The sequence below is a fragment of the Vulpes lagopus genome, chromosome 22 (assembly GCF_018345385.1).
Source record: "Vulpes lagopus strain Blue_001 chromosome 22, ASM1834538v1, whole genome shotgun sequence".
Taxonomy (NCBI): domain Eukaryota; kingdom Metazoa; phylum Chordata; class Mammalia; order Carnivora; family Canidae; genus Vulpes; species Vulpes lagopus.
Window position 1 is genome coordinate 3,646,960 of NC_054845.1, and position 18,032 is coordinate 3,664,991.

At 34.3% G+C, this 18,032-nt stretch overlaps 1 pseudogene; it reads right to left on the minus strand.

Moving 5' to 3' along the window:
• Positions 1-6,558: 6,558 nt before the first annotated feature.
• Positions 6,559-7,520, minus strand: LOC121480815 (annotated as a pseudogene).
• Between the last annotated feature and the right edge of the window lie 10,512 nt (positions 7,521-18,032).

Below are 18,032 nucleotides of genomic sequence, written 5' to 3' on the forward strand. Positions count from 1 at the left end.
GATCAGAAGCAGTGCATAGTAAGTGAAAGAATTTCGAGAACAGAGATAGATACTATTCTTATAATAGTATGGATCATTTTGGGTTTGGCTCATAAAAAAACCCAGATAGTGAGTGAAGCATATCACACACTCAAGTGTCTCATGGGAACGCTTTCAGAGAATCCAGGAAAAGTGGCTGGTTTCCATGTCTCAGGTCATGATAGAGGAGAAGAAAAAAGAGTGCAATAAGAGTAAAGTTGAAACAAGGACAGAGGTTGTAAAAATAGGAATTTTTTTTTTCTGTAGGTTATAAGGATAATTGGATTGGAGCTGTCCAAACAAAACTATCTCAGAAGATGGCAGAGGATATAAGGAAGTTGAGAGAGCATAGCCATATTTGCAGCCAGAAATAACCATTCATGCAGATGTAACTTCTGACTGCTGTATATTTGTATATTTGGCAGACTCTTCTCTTTATTTGATCCCTACCATTTTTTGTTGGGATAAATTTAAATAGATATATTTAACTTTATATATGCATTTATATAAAGTAAAAATTTTATAAAATTTTATTATATATATTTAACTTTATAAATATATATAATGTATAATTTATCTACTTAACTTTATCCCAGAAATATATATATAATATACGCCATATTGTAATTTGCATATATATTCACTATATATAATATGTTATACATACTATGTATTATATACCATATACGTATTCACACATGCACACACTTATATACACATCATAGGGGGCAGAAAAACAGACCAAATGCTTGCTTTCATATATTAGCTAATTTAAATTTATATTGGAAACTAGCCAAAAACTCATGTTTCAAGGCCAATGATCAAATGATGATTAAGTAAGGTCTGAACTGACATTAGGTTCAAGAATCTGTGCTATAAGAATAAGTCAGGTTTCAAGAAACATTAGAAAATAATGCTTCTTTATAATAGAGACAAAGGCCCAACTAGAGTCATACTTGCATAGCTATTTTCATTATTATTTTTTAAATATCATTTTTGTTTAAATGGATAGTACATCTACTCTTTCTCCAGTTGTAATTGTGTCATTAACAAATAATCATATTGGCTCATGCTTTTAGATTTCTTGGTCTCTCAAGAGTTAAAGCAATTTTTATTCTGAGACTTAGATTTATGTATGTAACTTAGGATACTAGGTGGTTCGCAATTATTTTACCCTTCAGAGACTGAGTTTAAAAAAGTTTCTGAATATGGTATTTTTTATTATTATCACTATTAGATTAAAATGTTTATCATTTATTTGTGCACATTGTGCTAAACACCATGTGAGAAAATTTATATGTTATTTTTATTCTTTCCACAAATATTTTCCAAGAATCATAATTCTGACTCCAAATTCATACTTATTCCTTTTACGTGTTTTTTTTTAAATTAGCTTTTAGATATCCATCAACCATTTATATGATATTTCCACTTATTTACTGGTTTTGTTATATAATTATCTGATATTAAAGAATCCAATTGGTAGAAAAGTAGATGATAGATGTCAATAAAATGCACTTGTAATTATGTTAAATTGACTTTTTTTAATGTTCAAAGCTCATTCTGTGAAAATAAACAATTATTTTGTGTTACATTTATAATTCACTACTTGCAATCACTTGACAATACAGCTTTAATCTCCCGATTTACTTAAAATTAAGGTTTATATTCACTAATTGTAAATAAATCTAAGTCCCAAAACTTTATAATAAGTTTGATGCCATCCTACAATGTTTCCAAAGGGTTTTCCTATTAAAGAAAGGTTATAAAGGTACCAACTATTACAAGTATTACCTATATCAACCAAAGCATTTGCTTCAAAATCATTAAATATTATTAATGCATATTTTAAAATTAATTTTAAAACCTTTATATACATCTCAGTTTATTCTACTTGCGTGTAATAACTCTCTGGGGTCTCTGTTGCACAACTATAGGCTGCAGCATATGTATAGTACTCTCCAGCCTTGAAAATATATTAATTTGTAGTAAAATACATCTTAATTCAATAGGATATACTATATGATCTGTGGCCAATTATTAAAAGATATCGTTGATTTTGGAGTATTTGTGCCCCGAAATAATATAGCGTTTATCTATTCTGTAAAACACTATACTATTAAATATAAGAAAGTTTTATCATTGGAATAATATAGCATGGATCTGTTCCCTTCCATACTCTACTATTATTAGAACAGTTTGTTGTACAGAAACCTGGAGGCAATAAAAGAGCGTCATACCTACGGAATAGCCAGGTATATTGAGTTAATATTCTTCATCTTCTATTATTTGAACAAATTGTTCTAAAAACAAGTTTGAAAATTAGATGAGAATAAATACTATATATTTAGTGTAATATCAAGTTACTGGGAATTGGCATAATGGTCTTATAAGCAGCATCATATGGAGTTTCGCTCATAAAGGAAAATGAAGAAAAATCCAAAAACAATGAGACAGACGGCAAATATATCTGAGAGATGGAGTGAGCTGAGGGACTCAGAGGGGCAAAGCAGCAGTACCGTTTCATAAGGTGGTTTGAAAAGCTAGATGTGGAACACGCACTATAATCTCTAAAGTATCCTAAATTACTTATAATTACATGATGGCATTTAAAATACACCAGTTTAGTCATAGAATTAATGGAAGACAATGGTACTTTTTAAAGAAAATTTGGATGAAATATTTTGTCCAAATTTGAGTGTTTCTGTGATAGCTTATGCCCATAGATATGTTTTACTTCTTTCTAAAATAAAATCATTCTTTCTTTGTGCTTAAAATAATAGGTAGGTGTACAGTTTTGTTTGTAATACAAATTAATTTCTCTTAGTTTAGGAAAGAAGACATGTAAGTAGAAAGTAGAAAAGTTTGTCCATGAGTTTTGGAACTTCTGCTTAAAACTCTTCTCCCTTTTGTGAGTGGCATGCCTATAACTCTTAATCTCAAATAGTGTATTAGTGTCACTCAGAATTGAGAGCTAATAGGAGGCCTTTCTGAGGTGACACGAAATCACAGCAATAGTTTGCACAACACTTGTTACAGCCACAGTTAGAAAGACTTTGAGACCTTCTGAAAATGGTTTAAAGATCAGAAAATTCCGATTTGGAGTAAGCTCTGATGTTGAATCCATATATGACTGAAACAAAGTGGGTCTTGTATCAATGACATCAAATTTACAAATAAAAAATTAAATGGCACATACGTGTTGAACATTTACATAAGTAATTCAGATTTGAATGCTCCAGTCAAGAGTTTCAAATTTACATTGGCGTGGTACTTACTATATTAAGTTGTTTTACCCTCCAAATATTATTGTCCTGAGTTTCAGGAACATTGTGTATTGGCTAGAGTTGATGGGCAGTTTTTGGTAATTCCTCTTTCACCCATGGAGTCATTTAGAAATCTTCTATTCTGTCCTGATATTTAAGAAGGGGAATATGTAAAGATGTTCCCTATGTTAGAAATAAACTCACAGGACAGCTGAAATCTGATCCAGACCTCTCTTGTAATTCAAAGTCTCCAACAGCTTTCACATGTAGTAATACAATTGCAAATTAGGATAAACTGGCTTCTTTTGAAGAACATTTTGTGAGACATTTTATAGCAATGGTCAGCTGAATTAAAAAAAAAAAGAAAAAAAAACCTCTTTTGAAATTACTGTCTTAATTTATTCTTTTCTATCAATTCAATCTCCTATTTGTCCTAGAAGATATTATCTCTCTTTCAGAGAAGGGCATTTTCCTTCTCTCACTGTAATCTGACTTTTAATACATTTGAAAGCATTCTGCCTTTGGAAGGAATATATATGTGCATAGAGAGATAGAGACAGAGAAAGAGAGAGACGTTAGGGATGCAAAGAGCTAAAAGAAGCCTGACGCTTTGAATTAGTAGCTACAGCAACAACTTTGTTACTTTCTAAAGTCCTGGTATTTGTGGTGGAATAGAGTACGCTTGCTGCAAAATAAGACAAAATAAAAAGAAAACAGTTTTTAAATGATTTTAAGATGCTATTATATGCATAAACATGTTTAAAAATATTTATGTGCAAAAGCTTGAACACAATATGTGTTTATTTATGGAATGTATTTTCACTTTACAAAGGGAATCTTCACACAGTAAAGGCCTTCTCATACGCTTCCTCTGAATAGTAAATTTTCCAGTTTATTTAAAATATCCTTTAAATATATGTATACATGTACATGTGTTTGCATTGGTAGATGGGTGCATAGGGATATAGAAAAACAAGTATTTTTAAAGGATATGTGAAATGAGCCAGAAAATTTTCTAGACATAGTGTTACACATGTGCGTCAACATTTGCTCACTACCTTATAATCACATCCAGTCATCAATGCTAATTCTCAAAACAAAGTGGTGAACAAAACAATGACCATTCTCTTGATTGGTTTACAGTCTGATGCAAGAAAGATTCACATCTGCATATCATTTCAATGCCGAACCCTGCCAATATGTATCCAGAAAACAAATTAGGCCAGGAAGGAAAGGATTGTTTCTGGCAATATTTAAACTTGTTGAGTTTAAATATTGGAGGTGGAGTATACGACTATATAACTGTTCTAGTTTGGAAATGTTGTTACAAATGAATATTGTAACCTATAACAATTTTTCTTTATGTTTTCTATTGCATTATGCTGATTCTACTTTGCCATAGGCTAGTTTGAGCGGCTAGTTGTTCTTTATAGTAGAATACTTTAAAATAATAGTAGAGGGAAATGGAAATCATGAGAGAAAACTAGGTAATGAAATTAATTTGTCAGATTGTGCAGTTGGGGTCATGGACTAGGGCGTCAGCTGCTCATACACTGGGTATAGAAAGTGACAAAAATTCTTATTCTGACATAAGAATGACTGCACTCATATCAACTACAAAAATTATACTTTTAAGCCTATCAGCGAGCTACATATCTTAAACTGATGAAGTGCTCCTAGGAGAGAAGAGCCCTTGGGACTCCTTTTACCCCAGGCAGAGAGCAGCAGGGGAAAGGGAAAGAGTGTAGAGAGAGGCAAGAAAATAACACATTTCCACCAAAGCTTCAGAGGGTAGGAAAACAGAGACCCTCTGGGCATTCCGGGGCTCACCTTGAGCTGGAGGCAGCAGCCTGGGGGAGAGAGGAGAGCAGAGGGAGATGCAGGGTGTTTCAGTGAGCACCGGGTAGGGGGTAGGGTGGCCTGTGGCTGGGCCTGGAGACAAATTGCCAGGACCTACCTCACCCCAGACTGACGGACAACCACTGAAGCCTGCTAAAATCTGAGGGCAAGGTGGGAAAACTGAGAGAAAATCTCCTTGGAAGTAACGTCCTGTAATAAGGAGAGTCGTAGGAGCACAGAAGCCCTCCCAGAGGCACAGGTGTATAGGATATATAAAGGGTAGAAGCAGGGCAGGAGAATAATATTTGGCTCAAGGATAACAATCTCTGAGGGAGGATAGAGAAAGGTTATTCGTATAAGTTGCTATATGAGAATCTAAACAGCATTGCTTCTAGAAAAACATACTATTTTCATATTAAGGTGCTATTAGTAAAATAACATTCTAATTGCAAAAAAAAGCAAACAAGTATCTGCAATGTACATCCATATAGACACATTTTATTACATCTATGCTATGAAATACTTTATGCTTTTAAAAGGGAATTAAGAAGTTCTGTATGTTTGACCTGGACAACCTCCCATGATAGGTTATTGCCAAAGCTAGAGTGGATTGTGGCATCTCCTACCAATTCTGCATTCAGTGGACTTACCTGGAAAGCTCACAATCAAGTATTATAGGACTATTTATACCAGAAAACCAATAACCATTATAATTAGCTATATAACACCCCCACCACCCAGCTGGGTGGGGGGGGGGTCAGTGATTATTATGGCATATTATCTATGAAACAAGATTACATTTTTGTTAAACAGTACAAAACATTTTATATTCTTCTATTTAGTTTATTTTTTTTTTTTGAACTTCTATTTAGTTTAATGGACGAAAACAAAAAGACTGAGGAGGGCAAGACAAGAGTGATGGCATCCGATGTTGTGTTGGAAAATACTGGATATTTTTTGGATAGATTATTCAGATAGAAAATTTAGTCTTATTTAATTATAAGACTGGGAACACTTTTTTATTTTGTAATTTGAGCAAGAATTTTAAATGTTATTTTATTTATTTATTTATTTATTTATTTATTTATTTATTTTTTAAAGGCACATTTATTCAGCGTCATGATCAGACTATTACATTTAGCAATCAACAGCATGGGTGCAAAAAAAAAAAATATCTACATTAAAACCCTTTGTTGGGCTGCTTTACACTTTCCACAGAACAGAAACTAAAATACCCATTATACAATTAGTCACAAATACAGTCGTCGAGTTTTTTGTGCATACACATGAGTATTGTCTAAAACATGTCTTCTTTGTAGCAGCGAGGCCCCGCCACCACTGTGCTTGGCTGAGTTCACAAATCTGTTGTAACCTGTAGCTTCCCTGTCACCTTTCTGGCTCTCCTCCCCTGCTAAGCTTTGTTTCCTGGCAGTAATTAAAACTTTCCGCCCCTGCCATAGCTGCTGCTGCTGCTGGAACCGTAGCCACCTTGGTTTTGTGGTTTGGCAAAGTATTGGCCTCCACCACCATAGGGGCCAGAGCTCCTGCCTCCAAAATTTCCTCCTTTCATGGGTCCAAAATTTGAGGATTGATTGTTGTAATTGCCAAAATTGTTATAGCTTCCTCCACCCCCCAACTGGCTTCCATCATCACTAAATCCCTTCTAGCCATCCCCATTGCCACCGTACCCACCACCGCTTCCACTGCTACTGAAGCCACCTTGACCACTGAAGTTCTCCCCACGACCAAAGTTGTCATCTCCACTGAAACCACCTCCACGACCACCACCAAAATTTCCAGAACCACTTCGGCCTCTTTGGCTGGACGAAGCACTAGCCATCTCTAGCTTAGATAGGGTTTTCCTTCCTTCACAGTTGAGGCCAGTCACAGGATGGTATTTTTGAATGACAGTCTTGTCTACAGAGTCGTGGTCGTCAAAGGTCATAAAAGCAAAACCTCTCTTTTTGCCACTGCCTCGGTCAGTCATGATCTCAATCTCTTCAATTTTCCCATACTGTTCAAGATAATCTCTTAGATGATGTTCTTCAGTGTCTTCTTTAATGCCACCAACAAAAATCTTTTACAGTTAAGCAGGCACCAGGGCTTTGAGAATCTTCTCTTGAGACAGGCCTCTCTGATTCCACAACTCTCCCATCCACCTTTTGTGGCCTTACATCCGTGGTTGCATCCACCTCCTCCAGGGTGGCCTACCTGATGAACCCAAAGCCTCCAGAGCACTTGGTGTTTGGATCTTTCATTAGCACAGTCCGTAAGCGGTCCCCATTGCTCAGAATGGCTCCTCAGACTTCCATCAGCTGTTTCAAAGCTCAAACCTCCAATGAAGAACTTCTGCAGCTGTTCAGGCTCTTTTGGAGACTCCGACTTAGATGTGACCATGGTGGGAGGGGAGACTTCAACGACTACTTGGAGGAGTCCAGGAGCAGAAAGGAGTAATCTAACAAACATATCTCTTAAATGTTCTTTTAAATGTGACATTTGTATACTTCAAAACACTCTATTAATTTCTAACTTACAGTTATATAATTACATACATATATATGTATATATATACATATATATATATATATATATACTTTGAACATTTATTAAGTGTGATCAGTACAATAACCATATAGTGACCCATTAGGTATTATCAATGACTTGCATCCCTCTACACTCTTCTTTATTCCATCCTCCTCCAGTGCAATAGGCACTGTTCAGAGTTTTAATTATGTATATGCGATTTTTAAAATTTTCTTATTGTAATTCCAGTTAGTTAACAGGCAGTATTATATTAATTTCAGGTGTAAGACACAGTGATTCAACGCTTCTGAACATCACCCAGTGCTCATCGCATGTGCCCTCCTTAGTTCCCATCACCTGTTTAACTCATCCCCCTCCCTCCTCTGCTCCAGTAGCCACCAGTTTGTTCTCTAGGTTATGAATCTGTTTCTTCCTTCTGTTTTCTTGATTGCCAAAGGAGCTAACCGTCTTTTTAAAAGCAGGTGGCCATATGTACCTCTTCCATTGTAAAGTGTCTTTCTGAATTTTCCCATTTTAATTTAATTTTTGTCTTAATGATCTGTAAGAGTTCTTTCATTCTTTTGTACTAAAACTTTGTCAACTCCATTAAAACTTTCATCTCTAATTTACAAAACATATTTACATTTTCTATTTTTACAATCTTTGCTTCTAATGTCTTTGCTTAAATAGAGTTCTTAATTTTAATGTAGCAAAATTTATTCACACATTTTAGTAAGGTCAGCATTTTTTTAATCTCATGTAGGGAATCTTTGCCTGTCACAATGTCATAAAACTATTTTCATGGCTTCAATATTTTTTTTCTAAATTTTGAAAGTTTGATTTTTTTTTTCAAATTTAAGTTCTTAATCCATCTGGAATTAATATGTATATATGGGCTATAACAGGAAATTGTAGTAGGGAACAGACATAGGAGAGACAAATTATCTAACATGATTTTGGTGAATAATCTTTACCTTGCCTGCTGATTTGTGTCTGTCAAACAATCCCATATAATCATATCCTAGTTTTGTGCTTTCTATTCCATCCAATTTGTTAAGTTGTCTCTCTTGGTTTCAGTACCATAATTTTATTTATCATAACTTCATTTAAAACTCCTCAAAATTTTTTTCAGAAGCTTTTTGTTTTTTTCTGGAAACTACTTTTCTGCATAAGTGTAAAAACCAATTTGCCCATGTTTCATTAAAAAAATCCTGCTGCATCTTGATAAAATTGCTTTCAGTTGGGTGAAGATGAGTGGGAGATATAGGCTTCTATTTATGGAAAAAATAAGTCACAAGAATAAGAAGCATAGCATAAAATATAGTCAATAATATTGTAATAGTGATATATTAACTATACTCAAATTTTTAAAAAGTGCATTGAATCTTTTGCTCAATCTGAAAAGAACTGATCTATGTACAATGTTAAATCTTTCCCAAGAATATGAAATACGTTTCTCATTTTTAAGACTTTCCAGACATCTTTAATATTTAACAATCTTTATTAGTTATATTTATTTTTATATTTATTGATCTAATACTGTCTGCAGTTTTTAAATACTGCATTTTCAAATTTTCTCATTTGTATTGCTACAATGTAAAAATGCATCTAATGTTTATAAAATACTGCTATAAATAGTCACATTAACAAATTATAATTATTCAAATAATTAGCTATATATTTTGAATTTTTCTTTTAGAATGATAGTTTTATTTCTCCCTCTGTGATCCTTTGTTTTTGATTTATTTCTGTTGTCATGTTCCTTTGGCTTGGACTTGAATACAATGTGGAGTAGCACCTGTGATGTTACCTGTGTCATATTCTTTGTTTTAAAATGAATTATCTCCATAGATTCTCAAGGAATGATGACTTTTTAGTAGATAGTATTTATCACATTTGCTAAAGGTTTACATTATCATCATGAGGTGCACTGAATTTTAACAATTAATTTCTCTGCATCTGTGAAGTGATCATATTTTTTTTTCTCCAAAGCTGTTAGTGTGGTGAATGGCATTTGTAAATTTCTATTATAGCACTCTTTCATTTCTTTTATAATCTGAATTTAATCATATTATGTTCATTTATTTATTTATTTTTAAAGATTTTATTTATTTATTCATGAGAGACAGAGAGAGAGAGAGAGGCAGAGACATAGGCAGGGGGAGAAGCAGGCTCCATGCAGGGAGCCCGATGTGGGACTCAACCCCGGGTCTCCAGGATCACACCCTGGGCTGAAGGCAGTGCTAACCCGCTGAGCCACCAGGGCTGTAATATTATGTTCATTTAAAACTTTTAAAAATATTTGTTTTTTGAAATTACTCCTGGACTCTGGTTATTAATACTTTTAAGGATCATGGAGTTTGTATTTATTACTATGACTGAGGTAGAGTTGAAGTTTTCCTTCAACAAAATTGGACAAATTTATGTAAGTTTTACCAGTTTGTTTCCTGAGGTTAAAATGACTTCCATAGATGACTTTGATAATATGCACCCTCCTTATCAGTTGCATAGAAGACTTGATCTAACAATAGAATTGAACGTTCCTTGAAATTTTGGTAGAATGTGTGTATCTATCATCTGTATATATTATTTTATTTATTAGAATCTCTTAACTATTGCTTCAATTTCTTTAACTCCTTTTTTATGAGTCCGTTTTACATTTTATTAGTCTAGGCATTGAAGGTTTTATCTATCTATGCTTTCACGTGCCTTGGCGTAAAATTTTCCATGAAATTCTTTTATGTTTTTCACTTCTCTTTTTGTAAATGCTTTAATTTATGTTTATGTTTTCCTTTTCTTGTTTGTCTTAATCTTATTAAGAATTTATGTTACTACCATTTTTAGATAAGCAACTATTAGCTCTGTTTATCCTGTCTATTGTATCTTTTTTTCCTCCATTCTGTTGATATTTGTTCTTATTCACAGCAGTTATCCATCTATTGCCTCTTAGGTCCTACTCCACTCTCTGTTGCCCTGCTTGTGATACTGGACCATCTCTCTTCTTCCAGCTGGCTCAGTGTTAAGCTCTGTGAGCAGAAGATACAGAAGGGACACTTCAGATGGAAGGGAATCCTGAAGATTCTCTGTGATTTTCTTTCTTCTGGCTTCCATGGGTTGCTTGGTTGATATGTATGACACCCGGGGGGGTCTCATATTCACCTTGTGGATGGCTTCATTACAAGTTCCATAGGTGCTCCAATTAGCTTCCCAGTGAGTCCAGCAGCACTCTCCCGACTGACTCAGTGGGTCCAATTGTTGTTGGATTTCCAACAATTCAAAAGCATCCTTTCCTCCAGTTTCCTGTTGAGTTTCACTGATACCCAATAGGAAGACCCAACCCCATGGCACCCTGACTGCAAACATAGGTCCATAGCCAGCGGGCCAGTTCTGGCCAGGGACAACCTGTCAAACTTCTCTGCCATTCAAAGATGGTTGCAACTACACCCTCTCCAACAAAATCTGAATTGTACCTGGTAAAGGGACCCTCTTACAAGGATGTTCCTTCCTTAGGTTCACATCTACTGTCCTAGAGCATTCTCATTATTCTCTTTTACTTCCTAAGAGAATCTAATTTCTTGTAAATACTTAAGAAGTCACTATAGTCTAATTTATAATATTTTCTGTGTGAATTCCATCTCCTAATAGTCATTTTTATTATGCAATTACTGCTTTCTTTGGATTTTTATAATTACTTTTCTTAACTTCTATTTGGATATTTGGCTCATTATTTTTTAGCATTTTTGTCCTTTGTATTCATTTAATGCTACAACAGTCCCTTTAAGTACCAGTTTAGTACTTATCAAATACTTTGAAAACAGATGTGAGTGTGTGTGTGTCTAATGTGAACAAACTAGATCATTTCAGCTAGTTATAGATAAGGATAAGGGCTAAGATGAAATTAAAATGATGTAATACATTAGACAGTTACAGAGAGGCTGTTTTATCTTAGCTTGGGTAGTCAAGGACAGTGTATCTTATGTGTTGACATTTGAACTAGTCAAGGATATATTAAATTGTGACTCCAGTATTAATGGAAGGAGGCTGAACATGTTGGGTGTGATGACCTGGTTAATCTGCTAAAACTAAGATCTTTGAACACATCTTTTCTTTTCTTTTTTTTTTTTTAAGATTTCATTTATTTATTCATGGGAGACACACACAGAGACAGAGGCAGGGACATAGACAGAAGGAGAAGCAGGCTCCATGCAGGAAGCCTGATGTGGGACTCGATCCCAGGACCCCAGGACCATGCCCTGAGCTAAAGGCAGATGCTCAAAAAAAATAAATAAATAAATAAATAAAGGCAGATGCTCAACCACTAAGCCACTCAGGCATCCCTGAACACATCTTTTCTTCTCTTGGAGCACTGTCATCCTTATTCTGCAGTCGCCTAGTTTCCTGTTGCTCAGTGACCCTCCCTTCTTGCTTATAGCCATTTGGTTATTTTCCATATTTCAAATGCCATAGTCATAGCACCACCTGGAGAAGAGAAAGGACCCTTTGTTCTTCATCACCTAAGTGAAACAGATATAATGAGTAAAAATAAGTCAAATGATGAGTAAAATGTGATATCTCAACAAATTCTCATAAAGGTACCCTTTAACAATCAGTATCTGTCACCCCCCTCTGTGTCCCTGGAACTATGCCTTAAAAAAAAATATTTCATCCATGTCTGTGCACATTTAAGTCTCTGATTTATCCTTATACATAATCTCCTCTGACTCCCATCTTTCATGGAGTAACCATAGTTTTTAAATCAAGTATGGAGGGATTTTTGTTTTGAGCCATTTTGCATTTTTAGGTCCTTAAAATGGAAGCTTTGGGGGAGCAACCATATTTGTGCAGTGTGCCCTTTCTACATGTTCTTTGTTTAAAAATTTTAGACCTTTAAAATAATTTTATTTTCTAGTCAAGAGAAGACCCTTATAAAGAATAGACTCTAAATAAGCCTTATTTTACTTTGAATTGCATTATCAAGTTTATTCAGGTTTTTTGTATTTTTAATAACCTTGACAGACTCTTCACTGAACTCACGATGTGTTGCTTTCCTCTTGGAAACCAACAATTGCCCTTCCTGAATTTAATAGATGGTTTCTTCTCCACAAGTGTTATTATACTGGCCTTTACCTAGTTAGTTCTATCTTCTTTCTTCTATTCATAAAGGACACTTTGAATTCTAATCATCTTATCCAAGGTGAAAACTGGCCTTCCTAATGTCGTATGATCTACAAACAGAATTTTTATATTTTCCATTCCATCACTTTGGACAGTGATGAAAGCATAAAACTCTGAGTTTAAGATTAATCCTGTAGGACACAAGTTGTTATATCCCCTGCCTCCAGTCTGACCCTTGGTTATTGCTTTCTGATTACAATTTAGTCAGTTGCCTGCTGACATAATAGCTGTGTAATCTAAACTATATTTTCCAAGTACATTGATAAGGATATTAAGTTCAATATACTATGCACTAAGGACTCAAAACCCTGCTAATGCTACATTAATGTTAGTACATCACAGTGGTATTTATGAATACCCCAAATCCCTTGGAGCTACACTTGGCAGTAACTCAAGGTATAATGGTAAGGAAGTTACCAACCATCTGTCAGTACAGCTGGTGAGGGTAACAAGTTCATATCAATGGGAAAACAAATTTAAAGCAATGGGTGATCATTGGTGACGTTTCAAGAAAAGGTTTGGTTATAATGTACCATTTTAAAAAAAACCTAAACACTTGCTCTGCGATACTCAAAAATATCCATTTTTTTTTCTGTTGTCAGTTAATGACCTCAGGGAATAATACCGGATTATTACTATTGTGGCAAATGTTTTGCTGCCCTTATCTTTTCAAGGCAAAAGAGCAATCTTACTACTCAGTAGGCATTCTGGTTGTCTCAGAAGTATTGATAAGGGATTTCCTCATTTGTGTACACAGAGTAATATTTGAAAGTGTAGTGGAGAAGTACCATCCTGGTTATCATTTCCTGATTAAATTATTGATACTGATAAAATGATTAGTAAGAAAATAGTTAAGAAATGAGCTATAAAATCCCCCAAATGTGTACTAGTAGATCTTCTACACGTCTAACCCACTCAAAAAATGAAATACTTTGCATCTGTTAGTTTACATATGTTAGAGTCATCAGGATTCCTAAAAGACATAATAAAAATAATTTGTAATTTACAAATCATCAGAAGAAGAAATCAGGAAGTGATCACTGAATATTAATTTCAAGATCATACCATCATGACTGAGTTAAGGTCAAGAATCTGCTTCTGTTTTCTCGATTGCACCACAAATGTCTTTCACTTTCACATGGCTAGTACTACCAAACGGGAGCTTGAATATTTGTTGCCTTAGAAGTGCTTGTGTATTATGTCTTAGGTATGTACCTTTGGGAAAGAAACTGATCAAACGCTGCTCTTCTTTACAAAAATAGTTAACATTCTAGTTGTCATTAAGTACTCAATACGTATTCTGTGACAAGTTTAAGTTGGTAAATATTAGTGAAATTGATGGCATATTTACTTATGAAGGATGATTATAATTTCTAAGCTTATTTTAAAACAGCTGTGATAAAGAATACATTTTAAGTATATGATTTTAATTGCAGCAATTGATTTGAACCTAAACAGAGCCATTAAAATAAAATTTATTTAAAACAATTCTTTCACATGAATAAAAATTGTTTATATATACTGAGAGCATCTTGAGGGGGCATCTTTTTGACAGCAAGAGCCCCGAAAGGTAAGGAGAAGATTAACTTATTAAAAAAAAGAAGCTAGAATTGAAGACAAGAAGATAGAGTTGAAGAATGATTTCAGCATTTCTCATTCTCTATACAACTGACTAATTTCGTGAATCACAGAGCACAGTGCAGCTCAGCCACTGAGTGAGTGATTGCACTTACAGTTACGGAACATCCATCAGGAGAAAGGAGATAGGAGAAACTCTACATATGGAAGACAGGCCCGTCACTCAGAACCCCATGTGAGTTGCTGCTTTTGAGTTTTTTAACTGACTGGAAGGACTTTGTGGGCAAAATGAGTCAACAATCTAGCTGTGAGGATTGAAGTGTTTCTTTAAACTGAGATTCTAAGGATAAAATCTTTTGGAAGATTTGAAAAGTTTAAAAAATGTAAAAACTTCCCTTTAAATTATTAGTATTGATTGTCTCCGTGTATTATTAAATTTTTCTGGTGTTAAAAGATAAGTTTGAGGGATCCCTGGGTGGCGCAGCGGTTTGGCGCCTGCCTTTGGCCCAGGGCGCGATCCTGGAGACCCGGGATCGAATCCCACGTCGGGCTCCTGGTGCATGGAGCCTGCTTCTCCCTCTGCCTGTGTCTCTGCTTCTCTCTCTATCTCTCTGTGACTATCATAAATAAATAAAAATTTAAAAAAAATTAATAAAAAAAAGATAAGTTTGAGACAGATTTTTTTTTTAATTTTATAGAGGCCATAAACCTATTTCAAAATAAGTGAACTTTATTGTATTGAAAAAGTATCAAATGTTCTCTAATCCCCACAGATAAATGCATTCATTTCATTCTACACCAAGCAAATTTACATGCTGACTCCTACTACTCTCCTCTTATTTTTTTTAACATACCTTATATCTTATGTGCTGGTACAGAATCATTAATGGCACTAATCTACTAGGCTGGGCAAAACTATTGGAATGTTCATTTATTCTACATATTAAAAAATCATAGGAGAGTAATGCTAAAAACAATCTTAGAGACAATCTAGTTGAGGTCCTTTATTTTAGGATAAAGAAATTGAGATTTGCTTATACTACCTTCTTTATTTTTTTTTTCAAGACATATGTTTTTATGTAGGTTACTTTTTGAGGCCACTTGTCAATGCTCTTGAAATCAGCCTTATTTAAATGAAATGTAAACACAGAACAATGACTTCATATGTTATTCATATTATTTTTTGTTCATGAATCACATTTCCCTATTTTTTGTATATTCTATTCTTTAGTAATATTCTACTATCTGACATTCTGTGTGATACATTAGAAAGTCTGGATTATATTTTCTTCCCTGAAAGGATATTGACTTTTATAATGGCAGGCATTTAAAATAACTGAGGATCAAAAACATAAAAAATAAAATAAAATAAAATAATAAAATAAAATAAAATAAAATAAAATAAAATAAATAATAAAATAATTATAAAATAACTGAGGATCATCTTGCTTCTCTCAGACTTGGGTTAACACTATTAGGGCTACTATTGTATTATTGTTAGTGCTAGGAAATAGTTCTTACTCTAGAATTTACTATTTACTTCTAATATCTGACCTTGCTGAATTCCTAGCTGGAAGTCTCAAAGGGCTCAGCAAGATCTTTCTTCTGGAATTGGGAGAAACTCCAACATATCCCAGCATAGAAATATCTCACTATTTTTGATAATCTCTAACTCTATACAAGTATTCCTGCTAGGCCTGCAGGACCTTGCTGTTGCCTGACATGGCAGCTGAATCATTGACAAGAACCCAAAGAACCCCAAGTAAACTTCTGGAGATGCCTCCCAAGGGTGCTCCCCCTTCTGTCATATGGCCCACAGCACATTTTCTAACCACTTCAGGAAAACTGAATTTTATCTCTTTCTTCTCACCTCAACAAGACCAGAGTTCACTGCTTGAGTTCAGCCTTCATAAGCCATGTCTCGAAAATGTTTCAAAGCAGATTGCCAGGGTGAAAAGGGTGCTTAACTCATTCCTTTCCTTGTATTCGATGACCACAATCCTAGTCTGTTGTCCAATGACTTCATTTCAGTTATTTTCCCTCATTAATAGAAGTCTATAATATTTATATGAGAGTTTATTTGCAAGTGAATTCAGTAAAGGTAGTAAAATCTTTGCAAAGATAGAGTACCTCCTAAAGAGAATTATTTCAAATATGTTTTCATTTCAAAATATGAAAAATTAAAAAGGTTAATTTTGGCTATTATTTTTTATTCCCCCTTTACAACAAGAAAAAGATTTGAATAAGTTCATGAGTTACACTACATTCCTATTCTCTAACACATTCATGTAGTTTTGCCATTTTATTGTACCTCAGTATTAGAATCACCGCAAAAGCATACCTTTGTGAATAAGTTAAATATAAAGTGACTTATTCTATGATAAAAATGTAATTAAGGGTACTATTTTTATCTTTGTCAGAACCACTTAATATTATTTTCATAATTTTATTTTTATTTTTATTTTTTATTTTCATATTTTTGAGATATTAGTGCATTATATACTCACAAAAGTATTTGATATAGATGAAAATAGAAATATATTTAAAAACTCACAATAAGTGTTTACAATGCTTCTCACTACCTTATTCTTGTCTTTAACTCTTCATACAGAATTCCTAGCAAAATTTCTGTATTCCACACACCCTAGTAAAAATGGATGTCTCCACATCTCTAAAGATGTTTCATTAGTCCTCAGAACAAACCCATTTCCTCCGTATTCCTGCTATACCTTTATATGTCACAATGGCTCTCTGTGGCTCTATCTGGCTTAGCCATCCTGGCCTGGTATATTGACCATGATTTTGCCCATATGTTAGGTTTTAATGCTGTTTTCGCCAATGCAAGTTCAAGTAATAATACAAGTTCTATTCAAAATTACTCCTTCCTGGAGCACCTGGGTGGCTCAGTCAGTTAAGCATCTGTCTTCGGGCTCAGGTCATAATCCCAGGGTCCTGGAGTGGAGCCCTGCACCGAGTCCCTTGCTTAGTATGGAGTCTGCTTCTCCCTTGCCTGCTCTTCTTGCTTGTGATCTCTCTCTCTGTCAAATAAAATCTAAAAAAAAAAAAAAAAATCACTCCTCCCTCAGTTAACTCTTAACTCCTCAGGAATCCAGCACAATTTGACTAGATCTCTTTCCGATCTTCGTGTTTACTGCACATGTCAGTGGAGAACTATGTCAAAACTTCCCATGTACAGATTGTGTTCATTACCAATAATAGTCCCAAACAGATTATCAAATAGACTTCTTCTAAGGCCAGCAAAACCATTTTGTTGGACAACTTTGGATTTGTTGAACCCTGCAAGAGAATGCGTGGAATTTAAGGCTCACATTGAGTTTCTGCCACACTATTTTTAATTACCATTTACAAAATGAATCTGATGTGTTTATATTTATTGGAGCTAATAAAAGAAATTGACAGAACAATATATCATAAAGTTTAGGAGCAAGCATTTGACTTGAGAGAAACCACACTACAATGTCTGGCTTATTCTTCTCATATATATCCTTTGACAAATTGTTTCCTATTATAAATCTGTGATATTGTGATGTAATGAAAATTATATATTTTGGTCTTCATCTTTGGCTTTTGGCCAGACCTCCTAAAATCTTAGCAATTTCCTAAGCAATAAAG